Raw genomic sequence first — 6000 nt, forward strand, 5'->3', positions numbered from 1 at the left:
TCGACTCTTTAAGTTCATTCATCAAATCACCCCGCTATGTCTGACCACCAAGTACTCTCACCAAGTCGACTCTTTAGGTTCATTCATCAAGTCACCCCGCTAGGTCAGCCCACCAAATGGACTCTTTAAGTTCGTTCATCAAGTCACCCAGCCAGGTCGGCCCACCAAGTGACCAAGTACTCTCGCCAAGTCAACTCTCTAAGTTTGTTCATCAAGTCACCCTGCTAGGTCAGCCCACCAAGTCGACTCTTTAAGTTCATTCATCAAGTCACCCCACCAAGTACTCTAACCAAGTCAATTCTTCAAGTGCGTTCATCAAGTCACCTGACCAAGTACTCTCACCAAGTTGACTCTTTAACTTTGTTCATCAAGTCACCCCACCAAGTACTCTCACCAGGTCAACTCTTTAGGTCCGTTCATCAAGTCTCCCGACCAAGTTGACCCTTCAAGTGCGTTCATCTAGTCACCCCACCAAGTACTCTCACCAATTCGATCCTTTAAGTCTACTCATCAAGTCACCCCATGAAGTACTCTCACCAAGGCAACTCTTTAGGACCGTTCATCAAGTCACCCCACCAGGTTGACCCTTGAAGTCTTTTCATCAAGTCAGCCCACCAAGTACTCTAACCAAGACAACTGTTTATGTCCATTCACGATGTCACCCAAACAGGTCGGCCCACCAAGTCGACTCTCTAAGTCTGTTCATCAGGTCACCCCACCAAGTACTCTCACCAAGTCAACTCTTTAGGTCCGTTCATCAAGTCACCCCGCAAAGTCAACCCTTTAAGTTCACTCATCAAGTCACCCCACTAAGTCGACTCTTTAAGTCCTTTCATCAAGTCACCCCACCAAGCTGACTCTTTAAGACCATTCATCAAGTCACCAGAACAAGTACTCTCACCAAGTCCACTCTATAAGTCCATTCATCAAGTCAACCCACCAAGTCAGCCCACCAAGTACTCCCACCAAGTCGACTCTTTAAGTCTGTTCATCAGTTCACCCCGCCAAGTACTCTCACCAAGTCAAATCTTTAGGTCCCTTCATCAAGTCACCCCACCAAGTTTACCCTTTAAGTCCGTTCATCAAGTCGCCCCACCAAGTACTCTCACCAAGTCGACTCTTTGAGTCCTTTCATCAAGTCACCCAACTAAGTCAACTCTTCAAGTCACCAGAACAAGTACTCTAACCAAGTTGACTCTTTAAGTCCATTCATCAAGTCACCCCACCAGGTCGGCCCACCAAGTACTCCCACCAAGTCAACTCTTTAAGTTCGTTCATTAGTTCACCCCGCCAAGTACTCTCACCAAGTCGACTCTTTAAGTCTGCTCATCAAGTCGAGCCACCAAGCACTCTCACCAGGTCAACTCTTTGAGTCTATTCATTAAGTCACCCCACCAAGTACTCTAACCAAGTCAATTCTTCAAGTGCGTTCATCAAGTCACCCCACCAATTACTCTCACCAAGTCAACTCTTTAAGTCCTTTCATCAAGTCACCCCACCAAGCCGATTGTTTAAGTCCGTTCGTCAAGTCACCAGAACAAGTACTCTCACCAAGTTGACTCTTTATGTCCCTTCATCAAGTCACCCCACCAGGTTGGCCCACCAAGTCGACTCTTTAAGTTTGTTCATCAATTCACCCCGCCAAGTACTCTCATCAACTGGACTCTTTAAGTTTGTTCATCAAGTCACCCTACCAGGTCGGCCCACCAAGTACTCTCACCAAGTCGACTCTTTAGGTTTGTTCATCAAGACACCCCACCGAGTACTCTCACCGAGTCGACTCTTTAAGTTTGTTAATCAAGTCGCTCTACCAGGTCAGCCCACCAAGTAATCTCACCAAGTTGACCCTTTAAGTTCAATCATCGAGTCACCCCGCCAGGTCAGCCCACCAAGTACACTCACAAAGTTGAATCTTTAGCTTCGTTCATCAATTCACCCCACTAGCTCGGCCCACCAAGTTCTCTCACCAAGTCGATTCTTTAAGTTCGTTCATCAAGTCACCCCGCTAGTTCGACCCACCAAGTACTCTCACAAAGTTGACTCTCTATGTTCGTTCATCAAGTCACCCTACCAGGTCATCCCACCAAGTACTCTCACCAAGTCACCCTGCTAGTTCGACCCACCAAGTCGACGCTTTAAGTTCATCCATCAAGTCACCCGGCTGAGTCGGCCCACCAAGTTGACTCTTTAACTTCTTTTATCAAGTCATGTGACCAGGTCAGCCCACCGAGTACTCTCACCAAGTCGACTCTTTAAGTTTTTTCATCAAGTCACCCCGCCAGGTTGGTGCACCAAGTACTCTCACCAAGTCGACTCTTTAAGTTTGTTCATCAATTCACCCTACCAAGTCGGCCCAACAAGTTGACTCTTTAAGTTCGTTCATCCAGTCACCCTGCCAGGTCGGCTCACCAAGTCGACTCTTTAGGTTTGTTCATAAAGTCACCCCACCAAGTACTCTCACCAAGTTGACTCTTTAAGTTGGTTCATCAAATCACCTCGCTATGTCTGCCCACAAAGTACTCTCACCAAGTCGACTCTTTAGGTTCATTCATCAAGTCACCCTGCCAGGTCAGTCCACCAAGTGGACTCTTTAAGTTTGTTCATCAAGTCAGCCGGCTAGGTCGGCCCACGAAGTCACCAAGCACTCTCACCAAGTCGACTCTCTAAATTCGTTCATCAAGTCACCCTGCAAGGTCGGCCCACCAAGTCGACTCTTTAAGTTCGTTCATCAAGTCACCCCACCAAGTACTCTAACCAAGTCGATTCTTCAAGTGTGTTCATCAAGTAACCCGACCAAGTACTCTCTCCAAGTCGACTCTTTAACTCTTTTCATCAATTCACCCCACCAAGTACTCTCACCAGGTCAACTCTTTAGGTCCGTTCATCAAGTCACCCCACCAAGTCAACCCTTCAAGTGCATTCATCAAGTCACTAGACCAAGTACTCTCACCAATTCGACTCTTTAAGTCTGTTCATCAAGTCACCCCACCAAGTTATCTCACCAGGTCAACTCTTTAGGACCATTCATCAAGTCACCCCGCCAAGTTGACCCTTGAAGTCCGTTCATCAAGTCACCCAACCAAGTACTCTCACCAAGTCGACTCTTTAAGTCCGTTCATGAAGTCACCCAACTAGGTCGGCCCACCAAGTTGACGCTCTAAGTCTATTCATCAGGTCACCCCACCAAGTACTCTCACCAACTCAAATCTTTAGGTCCGTTCATCAAGTCACCCCACAAAGTTGACCCTTTAATTTTACTCATCAAGTCGCCGCACCAAGTCGACTCTTTAAGTCCTTTCATCAAGTCACGCCACCAAGCTGACTCTTTAGGTCCGTTCATCAAGTCACCAGAACAAGTACTCTCACCAAGTCCACTCTATAAGTCTGTTCATCAAGTCACCCCACCAGGTCAGCCCACCAAGTACTCCCACCAAGTTGACTCTTCAAGTCCGTTCATCAGTTCACCCTGCCAAGTACTCTCACCAAGTCAACTCTTTAGGTCTGTTCATCAAGTCACCCAGCCAAGTTGACCCTTTAAGTCCGTTCATCAAGTCACCCCACCAAGTACTCTCACCAAGTAGACTCTTTGAGTCCTTTCATCAAGTCACCCCACTAACTTAACTCTTCAAGTCACCAGAACAAGTACCCTAACCAAGTCGACTCTTTAAGTCCATTCATCAAGTCACCCCACCAGGTCGGCCCACCAAGTACTCCCACCAAGTCTACTCTTTAAGTCTGTTCATCAGTTCACCCCACCAAGTACTCTCACCAAGTTGACTCTTTAAGTCTGCTCATCAAGTCGAGCCACTAAGTACTCTCACCAAGTCGACTCTTTGAGTCTGTTCATCAAGTCACCCCACCAAGTACTCTAACCAAGTTGATATAAAATTCAAGCTGAGCCATAATTTTCAAATTTGGGTAACTTGCGATATAAAATGGGTACCCGAGCCATTCTACTTGAGTCATAATTCTCAAATCAGGTAGCTTCTGATATAAAATGGTCAACGAGCCATTCTGGTTGATCTCCAAAAATTGATCAATTTACCCCCCTGATTGATGCAATCAAATCACCTAACTAATGCCAACCTTTGTCTCTGTTGATAGCCTCATCAAAAATGGGGTTGTGGATGGCTATTCGGTCACATTTTCATTGAATTGGGTTTTAAGGTACTTGTCCACTAAATGTACATTTCTGATGTAGAGTAAGCCTTGCACTAATAGCTTATATAGGGGAGGTAGTGTGCTTGAAAAATGGTGGACGAGCCAACTTGGCTGACCTAATCTGGGCGAGCCATGCTGGCCGAGCCGATCTGGGCGAGCCAATCTGGGTGAGCCATTCTGGCCAACCTGATCTGGGTGAGCCATTCTGGCTGATCCATTCTGGCTGAGCCAATCTGGGCGAACCATGCTGGCAAAGCCGATCTGGGTGAGCCATTCTGGCCGAGCCGATTTGGGCAAGCCATTCTGGCCAAGCCGATCTAGGTGAGCCATGCTGGCCGAGCCATTCTGGGTGAGCTGATCTAGGTGAGCCATGCTGGCCAAGCCATTCTGGGTGCGCCATTCTAGTCGACCTGATCTGGGTGAGCCATGCTGGCCGAGCCGTTCTGGGCGAGCCATGCTGGCCGACCCGATCTAGGCAAATCGAATTGTTGGGTTTTCAAACGATGTATGCTGATGTTGAATCAAGGAAAGGGGTATGAAGCGATCTCAGTTCTTTTCCTCGACTCTCCTTTAGATCATGTTTTCTGATGAATCAATTTTGGAAAAGGTGAGGCAGCAATTGTCGATCCATGGTGTGTCTCTTTGGTGATTTTAAAACTTGATCTAAACGTGAGCCCTTGTCGAGCACTCCGATGTTTCTTGGTATAATGGAAATTTTCTATGGGTGCTTAGCACTCTAGCAATTTGTCATGGTGTACTTATCATAGCTACATGGGAGCTTTAATACCGAAAGCTCTTAGCGAAAAATGTTGGCCGAGCCATGCTGGCCGACCCGATTTGGGTGAGCCATTCTGGCCGACGCGATCTGGGTGAGCCATTCTAGCCGACCCGATTTGGCCGAGCTCCAGAAATGGTGTCGTGGATGGCTGTTTGGTCACATTTTTCAATGAATTTGATTTTTAAGGGATTTTTTCGTGCTATCGTAGATTTTTAATGCAGAAGGAGCCTCGCATTAATAGCTTATATAGGAGAGGTGGTTGCCGCGAGCCTCTCCCATGCCCCTTTCATTGATTCAACATTGGTGTCTAGGCGGATCGGATTGTTGGATTTTCAAACGGTGTATGCTGATGTTGAATCAATGAAAGGGGCATGAAGCATCTCTGAGTGCTTTTCCCTTTAGATCATGTTTTCTGATGACTCAATTTTGGAAAAGGTGAGGCAGCGGTTGCCGATCCATGGCGTGTCTTTTTGGTGATTTTGAAACTTGATCTAAACATGAGCCCTTGTCTAGCACTCTGGCGTTGCTTGGTATAATGGAAATTCACTATGGGTGCTTGGCGCTCTAGCAATTTTTCATGGTGTACTTATGGCGGCTACATGGGAGCTTTAATATCAAAAGCTGTCAGCGAAAAATGGTGGCCGAGTCATGCTGGCCGACCCGATCTGGGCGATCCATGCTGGCCGACCCGATCTAGCTTAGCCATTTTCGTCAACCCGATCTGGCTCTTCTTTCTCACTCCATTGGCACAAATTTGGGAGTTGTTCGATAGCGATTGTCATTCCAATGTGTCATTGCGGTGATCCGGAGAGTGATGCTAAGGGCGAGAGCTTGTGTCTAGCATTTGGGATGTTTGTGCAAGCGAGCAGGGGAGCTTCTCTTATCAGAACCTCTTTGTGGCCTTTGAATGTAGACCCAGTTCCGACGATATCGATGGATACGAGCCTTGGATTCTAAATTTGTTAAGATAACATTGGTTTTTGTGAGAGATGGGTATGAAAGCACTTCTCGATTGCTACGCAGGAGCTCCCTAAGATCACCTCTGTGCCAACTCGATCGGC

This window comes from Cupressus sempervirens, chromosome 2 (genome assembly GCF_028749045.1).
Source record: "Cupressus sempervirens isolate cs-2001-9-10 chromosome 2, ASM2874904v1, whole genome shotgun sequence".
NCBI lineage: Eukaryota > Viridiplantae > Streptophyta > Pinopsida > Cupressales > Cupressaceae > Cupressus > Cupressus sempervirens.